Source organism: Choloepus didactylus, chromosome 2, assembly GCF_015220235.1.
Source record: "Choloepus didactylus isolate mChoDid1 chromosome 2, mChoDid1.pri, whole genome shotgun sequence".
In the NCBI taxonomy this organism is placed as follows: Eukaryota; Metazoa; Chordata; class Mammalia; order Pilosa; family Megalonychidae; genus Choloepus; species Choloepus didactylus.
Window position 1 is genome coordinate 204,727,748 of NC_051308.1, and position 26,223 is coordinate 204,753,970.

At 37.8% G+C, this 26,223-nt stretch overlaps 1 protein-coding gene and 1 pseudogene across 8 annotated transcripts in view; one reads left to right on the top strand and one right to left on the bottom strand.

Moving 5' to 3' along the window:
- Positions 1–26,223, bottom strand: part of ST3GAL3 (ST3 beta-galactoside alpha-2,3-sialyltransferase 3) — a 250,394-nt gene that overhangs the window by 161,631 nt on the left and 62,540 nt on the right. The window lies entirely within an intron of this gene.
- LOC119528190 lies at positions 4,793–26,142 on the top strand (annotated as a pseudogene).

Consider the following 26,223-nt stretch of genomic DNA (forward strand, 5'->3'; position numbering starts at 1 on the left):
AGAAAAATAATTTGCCAGAAACCATCCCTGAGGAAGCTCATACATTGGAACTAGTAGTCAAAGACTTTAAATCAACTGTCTCAAATATGTTCAACAAGCTAAAGGAATCCATATAAAAAGAGCTAAAGGAAATCAGGAAAATGTCATCGGAACAAAATAAAGAGATGGAAATTATAAAAAGGAACCAAGCAGACATTTTGGAGCTGCAACATACAGTAATTGAAATGAGAAACTCACTAGATGGATTCAACAGCAGATTTGAACAGCCAGAAAGAAAGGATCAGTAAACTTGAAGACAACTGAAATTATCCAGTATGAGAAGCAGAAAGAAAAAAAAAATAATGAAGATAAATGAACAGAGCCTGAGGGACCTGTGGGATACACTCAAGCATACCAACATATGTATCATGGGAGTCCCAGAAGGACAAGAAAGAGAGAAAGAGGCAGAAAAAGTATTTGAAGAAATAATAGCTGAAAACATCCCAAGTTGATGAAATACACACACACACACACACACACACACACACACATGTTCAGGAAACTCAACAAACTCCAAGAAGGATATATTGTAAGAGATGTACACTGAGACAATTAAAATGGAATTGTCAAAGTTCAAAGACAAAGAGAGAACTTTGAAAGCAGTAAGAGAGGCAACTTAGCACATACAGGGGATCCCCAATAAGATTAACAGCAGATTTCTCATCAGAAACCACGGAGGCTAGAAGACAGTGGGATGGCGTATTTAAACTTCTTAAAGAAAAAACCTGCAAAGCAAGAATTCTATATCTGGCAAAATTATCTTCAAAAAGAGGGAAAAATTGAGACATTTACAGATAAACAAAAGCTGAAAGAGTTAATTACCAGAAGACCAGCTCTATAAGAAATGCTAAAGAGAGTCCTTCAGACTGAAATAAAAGAACATTAGACAGTAACTTAAAGCAATAAGAAGAAATAAAGAACATTGGTAAAGTTAACTACATAGGAAATATAAAATCTCATATTAATTAATTTTGCTTTGTAACTGCTTTTGTCCTTTTATGACTTGAGGCAAATATATAAAATAATTAACATTTTAAACCTGTGTTAATGGGCATACAATGTACAAAGATGTAATCTAAGACAATAACAATATGAAAGGGGAGGGATGGAGATACACAGGAATAGAGAGCCTGTTTTCTACTGAAACTAGGTGGGTATTAGTTGAAGTAGGTTGTTATTAAAGATGTTAATTACAATTACAAAGGGAACAACTATGGAAATAATTTAAAAATATAGAAAAAAGGAAAAAAGAAGGGACTCCAAGTGGTACAATACAAAAAGTCTCTGAAAAAAAAAAAAAAAAAAGAGGCAGTAATTGAGTAATGAGGAACAAAGAACATATAAGATATACAGAAAACAAATTGTGAAATGGCAGAAGTAAATCCTTCCTTCTCAGTTACCTGAAATGTCAATGGATTAAACTCCCCATTGAAAGGCAGAGATGGTAAATTGGATGAAAAAGCATGATCCATCTATATGCTGTCTACAAGACACTCACTTTAGATAGACACAAAGAGGTTGAAAGTTAAAGGGTGGAAAAAGATATTCCAGGCAAACAGTAAACAAAAGAGAGCAGAGTGGCTATATTATTGTGTGACAAAATAGACTTTAAGTAAAAAACTGTTACAAGAGACAAGCAAGGTTATTATACACTGATAAAAGGTTCAATCCAGCAAGAAGATATAATGATTATACACATATATCCACCTCAAAACAGAACCTCCAAAATATAGGAAGCAAAAATTGACAGAATTGAAGGAAGAAATAGATAGTTCTACAATATTAATTAAAGACTTCAGTATACCACTTTCAATAATTGACAGAACATCTAAAGAGAAGATCAATAAGGAAATAGAGGACTTGAACAACACTATTGACAATTTAGACCTAATGGACATATACAGAGCACTCCACCCAACAAGAGCAGAATGTGCACTTCTCAAGTGCAGCTGGATCTTTTTCCAGGATAGACAATATGTGAAGCCACGAATCCATATTAGTAAATTTTAAAATATTGAAATCATACAAATTATCTTCCTGGACCATAATGGAATGAAGCTGAAAATTAATAACAGAAGATAAACTGGAAAATTTACAAATATGTGGAAATTAAAAAACATGCTATTAAACAACCACTGGATCAAAAAATAAAAATAAAAGAAAGAAAGAAAACATCCAGGGGACTAACATGATCTGATTTATTTTTTAAATATAAACATTGGTTGCTATTCAGGAACTAAACTGATTATTCTGGCAACAGAGTAAAAGGTAGATTAGGGAAGCGAGATGGAAAGCTGGGACCAATAAGGGGGAAAATGGACCATTCTAGATGAGAAGTGATAGTGGCCTGAGCCAAGGCAGTGGCAACAGGAATGGGGAAAAAAGGACAGATGCTAAAGATGTTTAAGAGGTTAGACTTATAGGACTTAGTGACTGATTGTATGTGAGTGAGAGATAAGAAGGGAGGATTATATCCAAATTTTGGGTTTGGACAAATAGATTTTGACTGTTGCTGGATTGGGAGTGGCCTTGATCTAAACCACGTGGCCGTGCTCCTCCTCTGGCCTCTGATGACTGGACCACAGTGGGCACCTAACCTAAGGGAAGACAATCCACAGACTGTCACCCATCAAAGAGGCAGATGGGTTCTATCCTTTGGAGGTTTGAATTGGGAAGTACAGAGAGGATGGAGCAGTCGGTAGGAGACACAGGCAGACAAAGAAGAGCAGAACCTGGAAGCCTGGGAACCAGGCTTGATGCTGCACCCTGGGCCCACATTAGTGGTAGAGCATCAGAGTGGGGACCCCCGACCCCAATGCTGAAGGCAACAAGACACCAAGATCCAGAGTATTCTCCCCGTTTCAGTCTCTGTGGCAGCCAGCTCTACCATAGATCCTTTTTTTTCCACGAAGCCCTGGGGTCTGTCTTTTCTTAGTTCCAGTGGGACCTGGCCTACGATTGTGACTCTTCTTTGCATGTCTCTTGCTATCTTAGAGCTGTCAACAGTCTGAATGGCTCTCCTGCTGTCCTTCCAGCCTCGTGTTTTAATCCCCTGGAGCACGCTGTCTTGCCGATGGCCAACATCAGGCTTGCCATCTCGCCCCACAGGATCTGACTCTCAGAAGTGGAAGGCCCCACTTGGACTGGGGATCTGAACTGTGTTCTCCAGTCTAGCTTTATGGAGGAGCCCTGAACTTTGGGGATTATTGGTCCATTAACAGACTGCTATTTTAATGGCTACATAGCTACCTGTTTCTTGTTCTCCATTGTTTAGATGTTAGAGGGATCTAACTCCTAATCTTAGTTTCTCAATTTCATCTCTCCCTAACCCCAATCCCAAACAAACAAAACCTGAATAAATGAAATTCCTGAAAATACGTATAGAAAAAAAAAAGTCTGAGGAAAGAAAATAAAACAGCCATTAATTTAGAGATGTGGAGATATGGAAGAGTAATCAGTGCAATAATCAAGGAGATAAGATTAGCTGGATAGAGGAAGCCAGAGGAGGTGAGAACTGACTACAAGGAGTATTCAAATATGGGAAACAAGAGGAAGAAGCTGATGGCTGAATTACTAATTGGCAGGGCAATTGCACTCTAGTGGCAACAATTTCTATCCAATGATTGCAAGGACTCAATCATGAACGAGTAAGTGGAGGCTGCTAATGTTGTAGTTTCTCCTTAGATTTATTTCACTAATTTAATCTACCAAATACATAGAGAGTTCTTACTAAGCTCAAAAAACTGTATAAAATAAGACATGGTCCCTGACATCAAAGAGTTAATGAAATATCAGGGGATAATACAGAGATACAAAGAATTTTATTATAAGCCTCTAGACAATTTGCTATAGGAGTTCAAATGCAAGAGAGGGGATTTTTTGCTGCGAGAACCAGAGAAGATGTGGTGGAGGACATAGCTGGTGATGACCTCGTAAGACAGGCTGTGCGGGAGGGTGGGGACAGCTATGCAAAGGCACTGAAGCATGGAACGTGAGCAGTGTGTGGTTCCAGGAAGGTAAACTCATACCTAATTAATATATGGGGGTTTCTTTCAGGAGGTAAAAATGCATGTGACTGAAAGGGAACCAGTTAATACAATCTGTTTAGACTTTCAAAAAAGGCTTTGATACATCAAAGGCTATTTTTTAAAAAGTGAGTCACCATGGAATTGAGGAAGAAACTGCTATGTCATGCCAGGAGACAAAAGGCACTTGGCTGAGGATCCAGGGGCAGCCTGGGACACCAGCAACCCCAGGGAGACCAGGAAGTCTGGGAGTAGCTGGAATTCCACTAGACCTCTGCTCTCAAGAGGGTGGGGAGGGGCGGGGGAGGAAGGCACTGCTTACAAACACCTGTGCGTACAACAGAAGTCACTGGACTGAAAATGGAACTAGGCATGTGCTGAAACTGAGAGTGCGATGGTAGGGATGAGGTTTGGAACTTCAGTGGCACAGGAAAGTTTTAGTACTGGTGTTCTAGAAATAGGAAAGGAAGTTGGTGAAGGAAAACTAAAAGGCAATATTCCCACGCACTGATTAGAGCACAATCTGAAACTGTAGATGGGTGTGATCAGTCTCCTCAGTCTTAAATGAGTGACAGCCTGAGAGCAGAATCTTGAGAAACAGATGGGCAGAGTCGGTCAGGGCTGGGGTTTAGTGGGACATTTTCAGGAAGACGAGGAGGTAAAGGAACTGAGGGTGTTGTTGAATGAACAGGAAGATAGCAAGGGGCTAAAAGGCTGAGAAAACAGGGATGGCGAAAAGCCAGCCTCCAGAAGAGGTCAAGGGCAGGGACAGGCAGGTGGCCGACAGCATGGCGTGGTGTGGCAGACAAGGGCGTGAGCTTTGACCCAGGCTGCCAAGGTCCAAACCCTGGCTCCGTCATTTTCTTCTGTGTGTGACTTTGGACAAGTTATTTAATCTAAATGAGTTTTAATTTTCTCATCTGTAAAAAGGGTAATACAAGTCCAAAATTTCTTCCCTGAAACTCTTGAAACAAGATAGTATTAGAATTCAAAAATGTTCAGAATTTAGAAAAGCAATTTGCTGCACAAACCATATATTACATGATTCCCCCCACTGAGGTTTGGGGCAGCATCCTGCAATTAAAAATTAATATTTCTGCTATGAAATGAATGAATTTTTGCATACTTAATAGTGGTACTATAAAGTCATATCACTTCAGGTCAGATTTTGCTGCCAAATGACTTGACACCAAACTTAGAAAAAAAGAAATTTGGTTTTCAGAGCTTTTTGGAGTCTATATTTGTGGTGGTGGACCTCTAATAGAACAGCCTCTCAGAAGGCTGTCATGAAGAGTAAATGAATTGATTCATGTAAAGCACTTAGCACAGTTCCTGGCACATAGTAAATCCTCAATACATGCTACTGATAATGTGTTTTAAAATTATTATTATTGTCACAATTATTATTATTATTACTTGTGGTGTTTTGCCTGAAGTGAAAGGAGGAGTGATGAGTGGGGAGGAAGAATGGGAAAAAGAAATAGGTGAAAATAAGGCTAAGAAGGTATACCAGATCACACGTGGCTTTGAAGATCAAGAGAGGAGTTTAGATTTTAACCAGTGGGAAAAAAAAAGTAGGGAAAGCCACTAAATTTTTTAAAGAAAGTTAGTGACATGAAAAGATTTATGTTTCAGGAAAACCACATTAGTGGCAGTGGGAAAGATGGAACTGAAGGAGGCTAAGACCTGTTTGGAAACTGTTAATGTAAACCAGGTACGAGATGGTGAGTGTCTAACATGAGACTGTGGTGGAGGGGATGGAAAGGAAGGGGTGAAAGTTAGAAGTTGAATGGGAAGAATATGGAAACTGAATAGATGTGGGATAGTAAAACCAGGAGAAAATGGTGTTACAGAATCCAAGGGAGTAGGGATATTCCAGAAAGACATGGACTCAATAATGTTAAGTGTAACAAAAGAAAGGTCAAAATAAGATTCAAAAAGTGTCTTGTGGATTTGGCAATTAGGAAGTTACTGGTGATCTTAGATTCAAGTAAGTTGCTGAGGACAGAAGCCAGACAATATCAAATACCAGAGAGGAATCGAGCAGAATACAGATTAAAAAAAATATGTACTGAATTTAGCAATAATGAGGTTTTCAATGGCCTTTGCCATTGAAGTTTGACTAAATGAAGTGTTGGGGTAAACCGCAAATGGTAGTGGTTTGGGCAAAGGGCCAGAAGATAAGGAGTAGATGCCTGATAGATGTATTTTCTCTATGGAAAAGGAGGCAAAGTCATCAGCTGTGGAAATTGAGAGGGAAGGAATTAGTCTTCCAATGGAAAGTAGCAGAGTCAAACTTTTCTGTAAATGGCCAGTAAATATGTAGCTTTGTGGGCCACTGATGGTCTCTGGCACATATTCTTCTGTTTTGTTTGTTTGTTTTGCTTTGCTTTGTTTTAAAAATGTGAAAACCATTCTCAGGGCAAAAACAAACCAACAACAAAAAAAAACAAAAACAGCCTATGTATTGGATTTGGCCTATGAATTTTTTTTTTTTTTCTTTTTTTGCCAATCCCTGATTTAGATTACACACACCTCTGCTCCCTTCCAAGCCAGTGACAGTGAAGGTTGTTTTCTGTAAAGCAGAAGTACACAAGGATAAAGAGTAGGAGAGGAGACACCAACAACAAAAGTTTGGAAGCTAGAAAGTAAACAAACAAGTGGAACTGACTCAGCAAACCCAAGAAAGCTGAGTCTTTAGCTGGCAGTTGGGAAAGCTGAAATGTAATCTGGAATATATCAAAGAACTCTCTAAAGACTCAATCACTGGCAGCACCAAGTACCACTGGAAGTAGGCATGAAGAGGATACTAAAAACAAGACACCCCACTCTTAAATATGAGCTGACAGCCAAGATCACAAACATCAGAAGAAAGTAGCTACCATAAAGACAGATACCAAAATAAATGGAAAATAAATGCAACTTGGAAAGACAGAAAATACACAGGGAGATAAAATGTAGAAAAAAATCATTAAAATCCTCAGAAAGAAGAGATTTTTATCCATAGATCAGGTGCAGGATGTCATTAAAAAGGAATACTTACTGAAATTAAAAAAAAAAAATCTTTGAAAATTTAAAAGATGAGAGCAGAAATAAAAAGGGATTGGAACATATTGAGGAAATATCTAGAAGGAATGCCAAAAGACAGAGAAGGAAAATGTGAAGAAAATATTTTAAAAATTAGAGGACCAGGCTAGAAAATATGGCATTCGAATATGAATCCTAGAAAGAGAAATTAGTTTTTTTTTTAAAGGGGGGGGGGGGGTATTTAAAGAAATAATTCAATAAAATTTCTCCCAAATGAAAGGACTTGAATTTTTTAGCTTGTCCAGCACAATATAAAAATAGCCCTCCACCAAGGCATATCATCATGGAATTTCAAAACAATCAAACTTCCAGGAAAAACAACAATAAATAGGTTATATAAAATAATAAAAAATCAAAATGGCATAAGACTCCTCAACTGGATCACTGAAAGTCTAGAATACAACAGGAGCAATCCCTTCAAAATAATGGAGGGAAAATGATTTCCAACCTATAATTTTATACCCAGCTGTTCCGGTTTGCTAAAGCTGCCATTATGCAAAATACCAGAAATGGACTGGCTTTTATACAGGGGATTTTTTAGGTTACAAATTTACAGTTCACAAGGCCATAAAAGTGTCCAAACTAAGTCATCTATAAGAGGATACCTTCACTAAAGGCCGATGGTGTCCGGAACACCTCTATCAGCTGGGAAGGCACATGGCTGGCGTCTGCTGGTCCTTTGCTCCTGGTTCTGGTTTCAAAATGGCTTTCTCCAAAATGTCTCTGAGCTTCTGTCTCTCTTAGCTTCTCTCTCTCAGCTCCTTTGTATTTTTGCTTGTTCTCCCAGGGCATTTCTCTCTAAGCATTTGGGGGTCCTCTCTTAGCTCCTCTGGGGCAAACTCTGGGCTTTATCTCTTAGCTTAGCATCTCCAAACATCCTTCTGTCTGCATCTCCCAGCATCTCCAAGCATTTGGGTCAGTGTCAGTTCTTAGCTTTTCCCGGGGGCAAACTGGATTACATATCTTAGCTTCTTTCCAAATGTCTCTCTCAGCTTCTCTGAGCTCCTTCTGTCCATTAGCTCTCTTAAAGGACTCCAGTGATCTAATTAAGACCCACCTGGAATGGGTAGGGTCACCTCTCCATGGAAATAATTTAATCAAAGTTCTCACCCACAGTTGGGTGAGTCACATCTCCATGGAAACACTCAATCAAAAGGTTCCACCCTAATCAAAAGACTAATAAAGTCTGCCCCCACAAGATTGCATTAAAGAACATGGCTTTTGTGTGGGACATAATAGATTCAAACCAGCACATCAGCCAAAGTATCAATTAAGTGTGAGATTAGAATAAAGACACTTTCACACATGTGCAGTCTCAAAAATTTACCTCTCATGCATCCTTTCTCAGGAAATTAGTAGAGGATATGTTCCACCAAATGAAGGCATAAACAAACAAACAAAAAGCCCCAAAGAATTCAGGAAATGGGATATGCCCTCAGAGAATGATGCTGGGAGAGCTCAAGATCATAACTGTGCAGCAGGCATTGAGGGCAAATGGTCCAGAGCAGAGAATGCCAGAAGGCTCCTGAAAGATTTCTTCTAGAAAGTGAAACCAATAGACTAGCTAATGTGTTTTAACATATAGAGAGGAGATTTATACAACTAGGGAAGAGTTTAAGGGTTGGATTAGTGAGAAATACACAGAAAACTAAGCAAAGAAAAAAGCAAGATTCTTATTAACTACAGGAAAAACAAAATGTGCAGTGAAAAATCAGTAATCAAGGTATCCATGAACAGCATTTTCACAGTCATAGTATACAGACTGAATATTGCTCTGACTATATTGAGAGAATGGGGCATGGGCTGCATATCTTGGGAGAGGAGAAGTGAGTATGATAAAGTACTAAATCTTCATCTTCTCTTGTAGAAAGTTAATATAAAATGCTCAAAATAGAAAAAAATCAAGAATAGCAATATAAGCAAGTTATTTAGAGATATGGAGGTAAATACCAGACAAATCAGCTAAAAGAGTTGAAAATGGTTGTCCCTTGTGGGTAGGAAATTAAATAAGTGATGGTGGTAATGGGAAGTGCTGTTTCTTTGCTATTGGATGTTTATTGATACAGAATTATGTCTGTTAACTCTATGAACATGTGCAGCTTAAAAAAGAACAGACACTAAATTCACTTGCACAAGATTACACAGATAGGGCTGGGGCTTCGAGTTTATTTGAACTGGTTCCCTAAACTATACATTGTAAACTTACTGATAGGGACAATGAAGAGCCTACCAGAATCCTAGAGGTCTCAAATTTGATCATATTCTATTTAATGCCTTACTAAATACTGTTTTACATTGTATTGTGATTATTTTACTTAAGTAAATATGGTCTATCAAAAAGAATTAAGCTAAAAAAAAAAAAAAAAAAAGAATTAAGCTAACATAAAAGATAATTAAAAGACAAAAACAACCAAAGTTGTAGACCTTGTTTGAACCCAGATTCAAATGTGAAAGGCATTTTGAAGATAATTGGCAAAATTTAAATATGTATTGGGTATTAAAAGACATTAAGGAATTATTGATAATTTGAGATGACATGGTTTATTTTTAAAAATTTCTTATTTGTTAGATAAGTAGATAAATAAAAGTTAGATGAATATAAAATATTTATGGATAAAATGACATGATATCTGGGACTTGCTTTAATAATACCCCAAATAATAAAAAAGGATATAATGCAGGCGAGTAGAGCCTGCATTATAAACATATGCTGGAGACTCTCAAGTCATTTGCCATATGCCATTTCTTCTTTCATCTAGGAAAAAGATGTACTTGATAGGCTGTCATTAAAAGAGCATGGTACCATTCTATTCCTAAGAGATAACTTAAGACAGAGAAGGATCAAAAATAAAAGATACTCAACAAAGTTTTTATATTTGGTCACAAGAAACTTTATAATATTTCTATTACTACTTTGTAATATTTCTATTAAAAGAGAGAAGATACCCACCACAATTGAGATACGAAAAGTTGTATGATGTCAATTATATGAAGTGTCCAGAATAGGCCCATCCCTGTCAATCATCTTAGGTATTAAGAGTTGAAGGCATGGGGAGAAATTAGAACCCTCATATACTGCCATAAGAATGTGAAATGATGCAGTCATTCTGGAAAACAGTCAGGCCATTCATCAAAAGTTTAGAGAGTTACCAGATGACCCATCAATTCTACTCCGAGGTATATACCCCAAAGAAACGAAAACATATGTGCACATAAAAATTTGAATATGACTTTTCATAGAAGCATTATTCATAATAGCCAAAAAGAATAAACAACCCAAATGTTCATCAACTGACAAATGGACCAATAAAACATAGTATATCCATACAATAAAGTATTATTCATCTATAAGAAGGAATGAAGAACTGATACACACTGCCACATGAGTGAACCTAAAAACATTATGCGAAGTGAAAGAAGCCAGTCACAAAAGACCACATATTGTATGATTCCATGGTGCCCAGAATAGGGAAATCTATAGAGGCAGAAAATAGATTAGTAGTTGCCTAGGGCTAAGGGTGACTGTTAATGGGTATGGGGTTTCTTTTTGGGATGATGAAAACGTTCTAAAATTGATTGTGGTAATGTTTGCCCAACTCTGCGAATATACTGAAAACTACTGAATTGCAACTAGGTCAGTTGCAAAAATAATACAAACCCCATACAGAGAATTCAAACATTCCCCTAACCCCTCAGGTACCTAGATCTACCAATTTTAACATTTGTCACCTTTGCCGTATTATTCTTTTTCCCTCCCCCCCCTTCCTTCCTTCCATTTATGTATGTTAGCTCCTGGCATCCAAGGAGGCTCTTGTCATAACACTTAATGAATATAAGCTTAGGGAACAGACATCTCACAGTCTAAATCCCAGTGATAACACATTAAAATATCAAAATGTCCCGGTTTCAACAAAAAATTACAAAACATATAAAGAAACAGGAAGTGATGGCTGAGGCAAAGGTGAAGATTAAAGCATAAGACACCATCAGTGGGGAGGACTAGGCCTAGGACATTCCATATAAAGACTTAAAAAAAAAAAATGGTCCTAAGAATGCTCAAAGGGGTTAAAGGAAAACATAGGCAAAGAACTAAAGGAAATCATGAAAGGGATAGATGAACACAAACAGAATATTGAAATAGAGATGGAAATTATGAAAAGGAACCAAACAGAGCTGAAAACCGACCACAGTAACATAAATTAAAAATTACTTAGAGGAATTCAACAGCAGATTGCAGCTGGCTGAAGAAAGAATCCATGAACTTGAATATAGGACAATCATCCTGTGTGAGGAGCAGAAAGAGGAAAGAATGAAGAAAAGTGAATAGAGCCTATGGGACACCATCAAGTGTATTAACATATTGTGAGAGTTTCAGAAGAAGAAACAGAGATGAGGCAGACAGAATATTCAAAGAAATAATGGCTAAAAACTTTCCATTTTTAATGAAAGATATGAATATACACATCCAAGATGCTCAACGAACGCCAAACAAGATAAATCCAAACATACCCACACATATCATGTTATAATCAATCTGCTGAATGCCAAAGATAGAGAATTCTGAAAGCCACAAGAGGGAAGCAATATGACACATACAAGGGAGCCTCAAAAAGATTAAGTGGTAATTTCTCATCAGAAACCATGGAGGCAAGAAGGCAGTGGAATGACATATTTAAAGTGTTTAAAGCAAAAAATTGCCAACCCAAAATTCCATATCCAGCAAAACTATATTTCAAAAATGAGGGAAGGATTAAGACATTCCAAGAAAAACAAAGCTGAGAGACTTTGTCACCACTAGACCTACTCCACAAGAAATGGTAAAAGGAGTCTGCAGGTTGAAAGAAAAGGACACTAGACAATTGACTAAAGCTACATGAAGAGACAAAGATCTCTGGTAAAGATAATGACACAGGTAAATATAAATATCAGTACTATTATACTTTTGATTGTAACTCCACTTTTACTTCCTATGGGATGTAAAAGGAAAATAAATAAAATGTAATGATAAATCAGTGGTCTTTGTAATTTGTGATAAGCACATAAAGAGTAGGGTGGGTGGGGGAATATGGGAAGTTTATGTATGCTATTGAAGTTAAGTTGGCATCAAAGCAAAGGAGATTGTTAAAGATTTAGCATGTTAAATATAAGCTTCATGGTAACCACAAAGAAAATATTAGAGAATATGCAAACTCACAGAGACTGAAAGTAGAGAACAGGGGTGGGGGACAGAGACAATGAAAAGTCAATGCAAATTGAGTGTAGGGTTTCTGTTTGAGGAAAAGAGAGAGTTTGTAGTGCATGGTGGTGGGGGTACTATAACATTGTGAATGTGATCAATTCCACTGAATGGTATGCTTGGGAGGAGTTGGGATGGGAGATTTATGTTGTATATCTGTTTCCACAATTGAAAAAAAAAAAAGAAATAGAAACTAAGGAGAGTATTACTGGATGGGAATCTAAGAATGAAGTAGAAAAGTCTCAAAAGGACATTACTGGAACATAAGAAAATATTGGAATATAGACTATAAGCTTTACATCAATGTTAAATATCTTGAACTTGATGACTGCCTTGAGGTGGTTACATAAATGAATGTCCTTGTTCATAGGAAATGTACAGGGAAGTATGTACAAGGAGTATGATGTGTGAAACCTGCTCCCAAAAGGAAGGAAGGAAAGAAGGAAGGAAGGGAGGAAGGGAAGCAGGGAGGAAGGAAGGAAGGAAGGAAGGAAGGAAGGAAGGAAGGAAGGAAGAAGAATGATACAGCAAAGGTGGCAAAATGTTAAAACTGGTGGATCTCAGTACCTGAGGGCGTAAGGGAATATTTGAATTCTCTGTATGGGGTTTGTACTATTTTTGCAACTGACCCTTAAGTTTGAAATTATTTCAAAATAAAGTGTGTGTGTGTGTGTATGTATATATATATATATATATCTCACAAGGAATACAGTTCCATATGATCAGTGAACAAGGATAAAAATATCTAAAGAAAAAGCCAAGTTAGAACTGGAATCACCAAAACAACTACTAACATTGTTTTATGTAAGAATAACAAGGATTTAATATCACCATATATAATCCATATTAAAATTTACCCAGTTGCCCCCAAATGTCTTTTATATCCTCCTCATATCTGGGTTCCAATCAGGATTCACCCATTGAATTTGGCTATTTTGTCTCTTTAGCCTCTTTGGTTTAGAAAAGCATCCCCCTCCCATAGTTTTTATTTTATTATGTCAATCATTTTGCTTTTGTTGAAGAGTCCAGGCCAGGTGGCTTGTAGCATGCACTATGTGTTGGTTTTGTCTGATTATTTCCTCATGATTAGATTCAGGTTAAGCATTTTTGACACAACACTCTATAGTGTATTTCTTATTGCATCACATCAGAAGGCACATAATGACAGACTGTCCCAGTATTGGTCATGTTAAATTTGATCATTTTGTTAAGGTGTAGATTGCAGAACATTTTTTACTTTGTGATTAGTAAGTTTATGAAGTAATTAATATGTGAGTTAATTTTCTTAGTGTGATAATGGTACTATGGTTATATAGGAGAATATCCTTGTTTATAGGAGAAGCATGCTGAGATATTTAAGAGGAAGTGTCAACAACTCTGCAACTTCCAAATAGTACAGAAAGATATGTATATCTCTCTGTATAGAAAGATATGTATATCTCTGTATAGAAAGATGAAGCAAATGTGACAAATGTTAACTGGGGGATCTAGCTGAGCAGATACTGTTGCTGATCATACTGTTATTTCAACTCTTCTGCTGGCTTGAAATTTTTCCAAAGTAAAAAGTTGAGGAGAAGCAAATAAATAAAAAGAGTTAACAGTGGATCAGAACTGAGAGTCCTGGGATCAGAGCATGTAGTAACCTCTTTAGGATAACACTAACAGATGCCAAGGAAGGCTTGAGCCCTTCTTTGAAAGAAAAAAAAAAAAAAAGAAAAAAAAAAATCACAGGTAGGATGTCAACCAGAAGCCAAAAATATATCCATTGGAGTTAGGTTACATGTTGATCTACAGACTCAGGTAACTGAGAAGGCATTCCACCCACAGTTAAAACAGTCAGAACTCTTCAAATCTTCTTCCTTTCTCACTTCCATTTTCCTACTTATCAGGACATTCAGAACCTAATTAGGAAATCCATTAATGCAGTGATTTTTCAAAAGATTTGAAAACAAGGCAGTATTACCCAAAAGAGGAAAAATATTTCCTTATTTTATTCAATTTATTGAACAACTGTACTAAATGGAAATAAAAACTTAAGTAAAAAACTTATGTGGGATAGGAAAGGACATGGAAAATGAAGACAGAAAGAATAAGCACTGAGTACACAAAGGAAGTTTGGGTCTGTCACAAGAATTCGGGATTCCAGGAAATCTGCACATCATTAGAAAAAGCACATACACATATAGGATAACAAAAAAGGACCACTTCTACTAATATGTTTTGTTTCAAGTCAGCAGACTTCTTATATTTCCCCTTTCCTTATTTTTTCTTTTAACTTCCATACTCCTGGAAGAGAGAGAAATGATGTCCCAACATTCAAGAGCACGCACATTTGAAACACACATTTGAAACAGACAATGTTCTGCAAAACAAGGGGAGGTGTCCATTTGTCTAATAAATTTATTTTCCTGAAATTAATCCACAACTATAATAAGCATGGCCTGGATGGTACAGATATCCACAAAATACACATCCATCAAAAATGTCCTGAAAAGATATACGCCAAACCATTAAAAATGGGATTATGTGACAGAAAACTTCCATTTTTCACTCTCTATACTTGTTTATTGAAAGTACTTAACATGTATTCATGTTTAACGTGTATGCCTAATGTAATTATATGAGCCCTGTGACCTTATGGCTTCAGACTATAAAGGCTGTAATATATAGGTTTCAGAATTTAAAATGTTTAATTATATATGAAATAAATGAAATGTTTATAACATATAGTGTGACTAATTATATACAACAAAAAGTAAAAAAAGTAAACATGGGAAAAAATTCAGAGGAAAATAAACTATTATCTCAGATTGTTTTTGAAGGATAGAACTGTAAGGTGTTGATACTAAAATGAGTCTTATTTTATAATGGCTCAAGAACATATACACATACACACAAGTTATTACAAATTGTTATCTTTGAGTCCTGGTCTAATTTTTAGATCACTGGGTCAAAAGTCATTTCCAAAAAGACATCACCCAACAGTCTCACTTATTTAAATGTAAATAATGATCTCTGAGAATCAATTTTATAGTACATGGAAAAGAAGGTTGCTCAATTACGTTTCTAAGCCAGCCAGTCTATTTATAGCAGATATATTAAAGCACTCATTTTGAATATAGAGTCTATTCACAATTTTTATTTATGTGTAAATAAGCAAGCATATTTATTGCCTATAGGGAAAGAACCAGGAGAAAAGTGGTGGAGGATAACAGATGGCCAGAGATAACAATGAGGGACAAAAGAATTCCCTTGTATTTGGCAACTGGAAATGAGTGGAGGAAAGAAGAACCTTGATTAAGGCAGATAATGCAGTAAAGCACCTAAACTCAATCGATGGTAGCTTCTTTGCCGTTCTGGAAGAAGAGGCTGCAAAGACAGTCAGAGATCCGAATATGAAGGGCTTTGTATGCCATGATAAGAAGTTTTGGACACTTCCTGGTAGAGATCAGGGCTCAGAGATTGAACTTCATTCGATTTAATATCCCTGGCCCCGGGGAGGCAGCGGGAATTCAGAAACGCATGCTAAATTGAATAATTTCTTTATTCTTCTAAGCAATGAGAAGCAATGCAAGATTTTATCAGAGATTTGTTTTTAGCATTAGCAGTCAGTCAATAGCTGTTCAGGTCATTTTCATCCCTATTCTCATCTCCAGAACTCATTTCTTCCTTTCCAATAAATGTGGTCTTTGAAAAGGCCACATCCTTTCATTATCATGTTTTTGTCACCAATCCCACCTCAGCAAGTCATGATGCCATCTGACGTTACACCTCCCTCCTTGTGTCAGTACTTTTAAAATCTTTACTGTTTGTGGTAATCTATGCGTACAGCTGAGGACATGAGGCCTGTCCACAGGGGTTGGGGTTTTTCTCTCTTTCCCTGTCTCACTTGTTGTCTTCCACAGACTCTTTAACTCCAGGACTCTGCTTCCAGGACCCTGGCATATTTCCATTTCAAAAGCCTTTTCATTATGTGCTTGCAAGTAGTCGTTAATTTACTTCCCTGGGGTGAAAGATTACGGTCTCAATTCTGTATCAGTGCTGAGCTAATCAGTATAATTCTATATTCACTTCTTCATCTATAAAATTAGGAAAAGACTGTTTTCCAGTCTTCACTCCACCTCAAAAACCTGCCATTGGGATAACAATGACAGAGAACAATTACGAAAAGTACTACATAAAATATATTCAATACTTACATGAGCTGGGACTCATATTTAACAATAGGAATAAATTTATGCAAATACAGTGAATTAAAATAGGGTGAATTAAATAAGGTAAGATATGTGAAAGCATCTAGTCCACAGCCTCCACATGTTACTAACAGAATAAATGTTAGGTCCCTTTTCTTTGTGTCAACTCCTTCCTACCTTCTCCTTTACCAGCCAATATAGATAATCAATGTTTGTTGAACAGAGGAAATGAACAAATGCAGGAACCCAAATCATAGCAAGCTTCTTCCTAAGTTTCTCTCAACCATGTCTCCCTCTCCATCTGCACTATTACTTCCTCAGTTTCGATTTTCACCATTTTTCTTTTTCTTGCCTCACTGCACTGGGGTAGGCATCCAGTATGTTTAATACAAAAAAGAAGTGTTTGGGACCATCTTGTCCTGTTCCTGATCTTGAAGGGAAAACTTCTCAAATTTCACCATTAAACCAGGTGTTTGCTGTGGGGTTTTTGTAGACAGATACTCTCTCAGATTACAGTTCTCTACTCTTCTAGTAAGAGTGAATATTGAATTTTATTAAATGCTTTTTCTTTATCTCATGGAATGATATGAATTTTCTTTTTAATCTGTTAAAATATATTTAACCTATTAATGTGATTAGTTACACTGATGGAGCTCCCTAATGTTAAATCAACCATATGTATTCCTAGGATAAACCCAACTAGACGATGATGTATTTTCTTTTTTATATATTGCTGAGATTTGCTAAAATTTTGCACAGGATTTTTACATTCATATTTTTAAGTAGTTTGGCAGTAATTTTCCCTTCTTGAGCTGTCTTTGTCAGGTTTTGGTATCAAGGTTAGGCTGGCCTCATACAATAAGTGAGGGGTGTCCCTCTTTTTCTGTACTCTGAAAGAGTCTGTGTGAGGCTGGAAATACTTACACTTTTGAATCTTTTAAAGAAATCTCCAGTGAAGTCATCTGGGCCTAGAGTTTCCTTTATGGAAAGATTTTTTTTTTTTTAGCTTTTCATTACCACATCAATGCAAGGTGTTAATAATAGGGTGGTATATGGGAATCCTGTATTTGAAGCATGATTGTTCTCTAATCTGCCAACTTCTCTAACAAGAGAAAAAAAATACTTTTTATTGTAGCAACATATATATAACTAAAAATTTCCCATTGTAACCACTTTCAAGTATACAATTCAGTTTTATTAATTATATTCACAATAGTGTGTTATCATCACCAACATCCATCAGTCTAAACAGAAACTCTGCCTTTATTAAGCAATAAGCCTCCCCACCTCCCCTCCACCGTCCCTGGCCCCTGGTCACCTGTAATCTACTCTGTCTCTGTGAATTTGCTTCTTCTAGGTATTTCATGTAAGTGAGATTACACAGTATTTGTCTTTTTGTGTCTGGCTTATTTTACTCAACAAGATGCTTTCAAGTTTCTCCCATGTATCAGAACTTCATACCTTTTTATGGCTGAGTAATATTCCATTGTGTGCATACACCACCTTTTGTTTATCCATTCATATCTTGATGGACACTTGGGCTGCTTCTACCTTTTGGTTATTGTAAATACACCGCAATGAACATTGGTGTACAAGTATCTGTTTGAGTCCTTGCTTTTAATTCTTTTGGGTGTATTTTAAGAAATGGGATAGCCAGGTGACATGGAAAGGAAAGATTTTTGATTATTGATTCCATTGACTTAACGTTTATGAATTTTAAGATTTTCCATTACTTCTTGAGTCAGTTTTGGTCAGAAATGTTTTTCTAGGAATTGATCATTTTCACTAAATTCTCAAAACCTTTGGCATAAAATTGTTCACAATATCCTCTTTTTATCTTTTAAATGCCTGTATCTTCCTTAGTGTTGCCTCCTTTTCCATTCCTGACACTGTTCTTGTTGCACCTGTGTGCACACAGAGGTCCCCTCCCCGACCCCTGCCCCTCCATGATCAGTCTTGCCAGAGGTTTGTCAATTTTATTAGTCTTTTAAAAGACTCTATATTGTATGTTTGATTTTTTTCCTTCAAGTTCTGCTCTCATCTTTATTATTTGCAGTTTTCTTTCTTTGGATTTAATTTGTTGTTCATTTTCTAACTTATTGGGAAGGATGTTTAGATCATTGATTGCAACTTTGTTCTTTTTCTCTGATATATGCTTTTAAGGCTATAAATTTCCCTCTAGGTCAGTTTTAGTAGCATTATACAAGTTCTGACATGTAGTGCTATCATTGGCATTCAGTTCAAAATATTTTCTAATTTCCATTATGATTTTCTCTTTGAGCCAAGGATTATTTACTAGTTTATTTCTTAATTTCTAAACTTACAGGGACTTTCTAGTCATCTTTCTGTTATTGATTTCTAGCTTAATGCCCCTGTGGTTAGAGAATTTATTCTGTGTGTTAGCAATCCTTTGAAATTTGTTGAGACTTGCTTTATAGATGGCCCATGGCATCCCCTTCATTTATCGGACAACGTGACATAAATCTCGACCATCACCCCTGCCCATGAGAACAGTCGCCCACTTGTAACCGATCGATCACCTGCCCCCTGAGGACTTTCCCGGCCCTCCCCAGCCCTGAATGCCCCATCAGCAAGGTGCTGTGGCAACTGGCATTTTGGTCTCCAGTCCATCTTCCTCCGTATTGCTGCCGGGCATTATCCTTCTAAAGTGCAAAGCCAAATGCTTTTCTCTCCTGTTTAAAAGCCTTTTGTCCCGTGGCTTTCCTACACACAGAGTCCAAACTCGGCATTCCATACAAGACTTTCTCGTATTCCTTTTCCCAGCCTCTTCTTATTCACGCTGCTCTCTGCCTACAATGCTCTTCTCCTTCTTCATTCATCTTTCAAGTCTAGGCTTGAGAGTCCCCTCCTCTAGGAAGTCTCCCCTATACCCAGCCTCAGCACAGCACCTCCAGGGTGAATTAACCATTCCTGGGTAAAAGTAACAGTCAAGGGAGGAAACCATCCCTTCATTAATTTCCAATTATGACAATATATGTTACTTTAAAATAACAAATAGCATTAAGGGAGACTGAGGTTTCAGTGTTTTCACAGGAGAGTGTGGTGTTTTTTTTTTAAAGATTAATAAACACTGCCAGCCTTCCTTCCATCTTAGCATTTGTAACACCTTAGTGCACTCATTTTTAAAAGTATATCTAACCTAACCTGACTATAATTTCCTAAAAAGTAGGGACCGTGTCGTATTTGTGTATCTTCAGAGCATGGTACAGTAACTGGCTTAAAAAGTGTGATTAAATATTTGTAGAATGAACTTCGCTGAAGGAATAAATGAACACAACCCCCAGTTTAAAATTCTTGGGTACTCTGATAGAAATTCCAGAAGAAACATCTGCGTTCTGTTAATTCCCTTTCACACAAAAGTCTCGAGCATCACATTTCCATCGGGTCTCTCCATCAGGCCTAAGAACCTCTTTAACGGCCCTGCCACAGCAAACCTAAGCTCGCACAAGGCCATTAGGACTCGGCTCCCCCTCTCCCGCCTTTCGTCTCCTACTCCCCAAGCGCCAGTCGGCGTGTGCCACTCTCACCATTGCTTCAGAAATATTTCTATTGTTCTACCAACCTGGAGCCTTCTCCCCAGGGCCCCAGTGTCCTACCTGCCCGCCTCAGAGTCCAGCTCTTTCACGCCTCCGTCTCCTCCCCGGGGCATTGACCCTCTCCCTTTCCACTCAGTGGGTAAACTTCTCACACTAGGTGCCTTTTCCCATATGCCCCACGCCGCCCAGCACAAAGCTGAACAAATGACAAACTGTCACTCAGCAGGAATACTCATTGACTGATAGAAAAAAGTAATTAATATCCCTCTACTTTGGCTTCTTTTCCTCCGACTCAAGGTGATTTTCACGTGAATCCTGGTGAGGAGCTATCAGTGCTGTTTGCAGGTACATTTCCTTGCTTGTGACACCAGATCCCCCCACCCTCTCCATGTTACCAGGCTGAAGGCATTCCTGCTATGGCTGCAGGAGACAGAAAGCTTATTTTCATAGCTATATGACAGGACCAATTTTCTTCTGTACCACTAAAAGTAAACATGCGCATACACATGCACACACCTGCAGTTAGTTTGCCTCTTTTCCAGAGCAAGGAATCTTTAAATTCTCAGCTCTGTAAAACCCCATTCTGTCCCTTCTTTCTGTCTGCTTTCTCAGGAAATTTTAGCTTTCCTGATTCTTCTAAAATATTCCCAGGTGAATACAACTATATTATAGCAGTGACGGCTTAAACATGTAAGTCTGGGGAATTTAAAACATACATTATCTTCAAGTTACCAGTAGTGACAAAGTCAAGCCCCCATACAGATGTAAGATGATGCAGTACTGCAGCAGGGAGGGCTGGGCCCATGCTTTTCCCACTGGGCACGTGGCTAGTCTAGTCTCCACAGGTAGGTGGGAGCAGGTGACTGACACCTGGTCAGGGGAATGTGGGTTGAAGTGAAACACCTCCAGACCTGGCCCACCAAAACCTTCTGTGCAGTTCTCTCTGCTCTCACTCATTCCTCCCCGTGAACTAGATCAGAGGAACCCATGGAGGACGCCAAGGCTCTCTGGGCTGGCAGAGCCCTAGGCAGAATGAGTCCAATTCTGCCCCCACTCTCCTCTCAGACCTGCACCAGATTGTGACAGGAGAATAAACCTTCATTTGTTAAGCCACTGAGATTTGGGGGTGGTTTGTTACAATAGAGAGTCAACCCTGACTAAAGAGGTATTATCCTGAATTCTTAAAGCAAAAAATACCAATTATTCCTATGTATGGCTTGCAAGCAACTATGTCTAAAGTTATCTTTTGTCAAACTTTGCTAGCCATATTACTGTTTTCCCTTTCTGGTTGCCTGGGGGCTGTGGTGGAAGCCCTCATGTGCCCCTCGATCCCCCTTCAAGGAATGGATGTACTCCCCAGCTGCTGAGATTGCAGTGGCAGAAAGCCCTCAGCTGTCAGACCTCTTTGGGAAATTTCTGGGCTGAAGTGAACTGCCTTGCTCAGGGTCACACCCCTTTCCTGGGATAGCCCTCCTGCAATGACTAGTGGCATCCAATGACTAGCCAAAGAGGAAATACAAAGGCACAGCCCACTCACTCCAGCACAGAAGAACCACCCCAACTTCACAGCTCCCACAGGGTCGGCTGAATGACAGTCCAACTTCTCTCTCTGTACAATCCTGCTTCCTTCTCCTCCCTTCCCTTCCACAGGTGTTGACTTCCAAATCACTCCCTAACGAGCTTTTTACACACTAGTCTTCACCTGGGCGTCTGCTTCTCATGGAACCCAACCTGAAACAGGCACTGTGCCCTTGATGTGATATCATGTTGCCCAACTCTGCCTCAGCCTATGGCACAAATACTATATTTTGCAATCAAAATACACAAAATCACAATGGGATAGATGCTTTAAAATTGAGACACTCCACAAAAATTCAGAATGCACTACTCTATCAGACTAATTACTGGCAAGGAAAATAAGACACTATAAACATTTTATGAGGCCCTCTGAGAGAAGGAACTTTGAAATTATCCCAAAGAAAATATTACCACCTTGCTTGCAATCAACTGAAGAAATTATTGAATACACAACAAAGCCACATAACACAAATTGTTGAGGTTCTAACATCCATCTGCTGGTGCCTTGATACTATTATAATTTCAGCAGCTACTTCTTAAGTGCTCACTACCACACAGTGCTTAGAGCTTTACATGCATGATCTCACTGAATCCTTAACTCATTTTGCAGAACTCAGGTTTACAGAAGTTAAATAAATTGCCTAAAGTCACAGAGCCAAGACTCAGTGTCAGGTCTGGCTGACTCCAAAGTCTCAACTCCTTATTATTGTGCTATAAACGCCTTTAATGTCTTGCATATTCAATCTCTGACAGAGGTTAACTAGTTTACTAAGTAAATTGGGGGGAAGAGGAGGCGCAAAATGTAGGGATGTGTCATTCCAAAAATCCATGTTCTGTTCTCTCTCCACTCTATTGCCTCCACTAATGATTTAGACCCAGACCCTACCTTCTAGGTACACACAGGCTATGAATGAGTTAGTTGAACTGTGTGGGATTTCACCTGAAGAAACCCAGCACCAGCCTGACCTCTGGCAATCAAAAGGTTCTTCTGCCCTCTTGTGGCTAAGGGCGACTGCTACCCATCAAGCCTCCATAGAAAGGCACTTGGAGGTTGTCACAAAACAGTTGCATTTCTGAGTGGTTCAGAACGGAGCAGACTTAACTTAAAATTTTGATTTGAACTAGCAGAATTCTACAGCTCAGAGAAGAACTAAAAATTTCAGTATTTTTGCAATAATAAGAAATATCATAACCAGCCATATCCGTTTAGAACAACGACGAAAGTTCAAAACGTTTTAAGCCCCAAACTCCTGGTCCTTGCTTTTCACACTGAACAATGTATTTTAGAAAATTTTTTCATATCAGCATATACAGAGCCTCCTCGTTCTTCAAGTGCAGTGCACTTCTGCTGAACCCGCAGACCATAATTTATTTAACTGGTCCCTTACTGGTGAACACTTAAATTGCTTCCAAACTTTTGCTATTAAAAACAATACTGCAGGTGTGTGTGTGAGGATCCACTGTAGAAGCTGCGGAGGTTTGCTGAGCCAGTTAGTTCTGGTGGCCCAGACTCTACCCTGCCCCCACCAGGTCCCGCTATCTGTGCCCCATCCCCACCCACCCCAACACACCTCTGTTGGTGAAGAATGTGGTGGTCGGCTCCAGGTCTGAAGATTTACAACATGAATTTGGTCACTATGGTCCTATAATTGATGTTTATGTTCCACTTGATTTCTACAATCACTGAGGATTTGCTTATGTTCAATTTGAGGATGTCTGTAATGCTGAAGATGCATCACATAATTGGACCGAAAAGGGATTTGTGGACATCAAACTGAAATCCAGTTTGCACAGGGAGATCAGAAGACACCAAATCAGGTGAAAGTCAACAATGGGGGGAATGTATACAGTTCTTCATGCTATGATGATTATGACGGATATAGTCATTCTAGAAGCCGAAGTTACAAAAGGAGGAGATCAAGAAGTTGAACTTTTGATTACAACTATATAGAAGATCTTACAGTCCTAGAAATGGTAGACAGACTGGAAGACCATGGCATAGCAGAAGACATTCCAACAATGATAGATTCAAACACTGAAATAGATCTTTTTCAAGACGTTAATCCAATTCAAGATCAAATCCAATCCAAGTCCTAGCCCAAGAAAGAAATGAAGGCTAAATCATGTTCTAGGTCTGCATCTCACATCCATACTAGAGGCACTTCTAAAACAGATTCCAAAAACACATTATAAGTCTGGCTCAATACATGAAAAGGAATCAAGGAAAAAAAAGCCACATAGATCCAAATCTCAATCAAGATCACAGTCTAGGTCTAGGTCAAAATCTAGATCAAGGTCTTGGACTAGTCCTAAGTCCAGTGGCTACTAACAGCTTAAACCATGATATTTTTAGGCATGTATCATTCATTTACGGCATGATTGGTTTACTTAAATTATTAGGAGTACAATGCTGCAATGATGCTTAAAACAACAACGACACTTGTTAGTTTTCCTTGTACCAGGTAATGGTTATAATTAAAATAATATGCTGTTGTCACTTTGTGCCTCTCTTTGCGCCTAAGAAGACAGCAGTGCAGCAGCCCAAACCAGTGCTCTCCACATGTCTGGGTAACATTTGTCCATCACACACTGCAGAAGCAGTTTTCAGAAAACTTGTAACCAATCAAAATATTTCAGATAATTGGAGGATAGTGCCACAACATCCACTTATGAGATAGGACACCCTCCTGATTATCTGGGGCAAAACTGCACAAAGAAGCATGATATTCCTATGAATCACGTTGCCCGGCAGGTTACCAAAAAACACTTTGCCACATTTGATTATATACTATGTATGGATGAAAGCAATCTGAGAGATTTGAATAGAAAAGCAAATGAACAGTGCAAAGCTACAATGGAACTACTTGAGAGCTATGATCCACAAAAACAACTGTGATTGAAGATCCCTATTATGGGAATGACTCCAACTTTGAGACTGTGTTTCAGCAGTGTTTAGGTGCTGCAAAGCATTTTTGGAGAAGTCACAGTAAAGCTGCATCATTCACTGCTAAATGCCAATGATTAACATCTTTACAGTGATGTTCTAGGTTTTTCAATCAGCGTGTTAAGGTGTAACATTTCATAGTTCAAGGCCACAACCTTTTTTCAATTGACTTACTGTTTCTTATCTTAAAATATAATTTCAGATGGAAATCAATGCTGTGTTAGGCAGAAAAATTAATAAAAAATCTTTAATTCAGACAGTTTATAGGGCATATTAAATGTTCTTAAACAAACTGTACTTCTATCTTGCCCCAGTAACAATAATAGTGGAACAAACAAAATAGTAGAACCACAAAATATAATGTTTTGTGTGGGTTTTGTAACACAATAATTTCTTTCCAATGTTTAACCTTAAGGTGCTAATCCAGTGACTGCTAGCATTCTAATATGCTTAATTATTATCTTGATAAATAATGAATTAAAACATCACTTTAAGGATCAAGTCAATATCTGAGCCCATTAAGACTTTTAAGCAATCTACCTCTTTTACCCCAGGGCTTTTATTTAATTACATATCCTAGTCACAGGAATTCACTATCTTGATTAGAAGTATTCTAATTCACACACACCCATAGTGCATACTAGCATGTTAAAAATATGAGAATAATTTTTTTTTGAGAATAATTTATAGAATTAATCTTTAGCACCTTTGATTATTCTTAATTTTTATTGATCTAGTTTATTTTATAAGGAAGTCAGCTTTTTGCTCCCATTTGAACCACTTTGCCACTAAACATTTAATTATATCCAGAAAGGATACTGTATGCTGTTTTATCTTTGCTATCTTTGACAAATGTGTCTGTTTTTATATGCACATATAACCCAAATGTCAAATATATATTGGCTTGGATGGGGAAAAAATAGTTTTAAAATATGGAAAAAGAGAATTCTATTATGTTGAAGTCCTTAAATAATATGTTAGGTGTTCTTTTACTAGCGTTTCATTTATATAGGAAAATATAGGTAATTTCTGTGTACTTTGAGATAACTGTAATTTCAAATTCATTTGGATATATATCAGAAAAGCTTGTTTTCAAAATAAACTGGGGGGTATAAAAACACAACTGAGATATAATAAAAAGAAAAAAAGGCTGTTGAGAAGCCAATCTTCAGAGTCCAGTTTGTTTAATACTAATGGGCAGCTACCAATTTGTGGTAACTCTGTATATTTTTGTAAAGATTCTCATTTTGTTTTATGCTTGAAGTATTGGTGAAAAGATGCTGGTTGATCATCATTAGCAACACTGTTTTATTCAGGATAAACTATCATATCCATATTTGGTGGAACTGTTAACCTAGAAATGTAGTAAAACAGAATGATACAAAAGCCAAGTTGTAGCTACAGCACAACAATGACTGCTGAGACACATCTAGGTTCAGAGTCGCCCTTTAATGTCTTGTCACGATGTCTAGGCCCATTCTAATAGCTTATTCATGAAGCAGTGTGGAATGGTTCTGTTAACCCCACTGCCTTGGGGAATGATGCAACTGGGTTAAGAAGTATC